Below are 221 nucleotides of genomic sequence, written 5' to 3' on the forward strand. Positions count from 1 at the left end.
TCACGATACGTTGCGATTTGCTTAGCCAAGATTAATAATAAAGTATCTGACAGCTTCGTAGAATTCGAAATTCTCTACAAAAATCTATGGGGGATCAAACGCTTGAGATCCCACAACGAAACATAATCTGAGAGCAAACGGTGGTAGAGGTGTGTCGTTGAAACGGAATCGCTTATATAGCCCTCAGCAAGATAGCGCATGAACAGGACTGTTTTTATAAA

This window comes from Plasmopara halstedii (genome assembly GCF_900000015.1).
Source record: "Plasmopara halstedii genome assembly, contig: Scaffold_526, whole genome shotgun sequence".
Lineage (NCBI taxonomy): Eukaryota > Oomycota > Peronosporomycetes > Peronosporales > Peronosporaceae > Plasmopara > Plasmopara halstedii.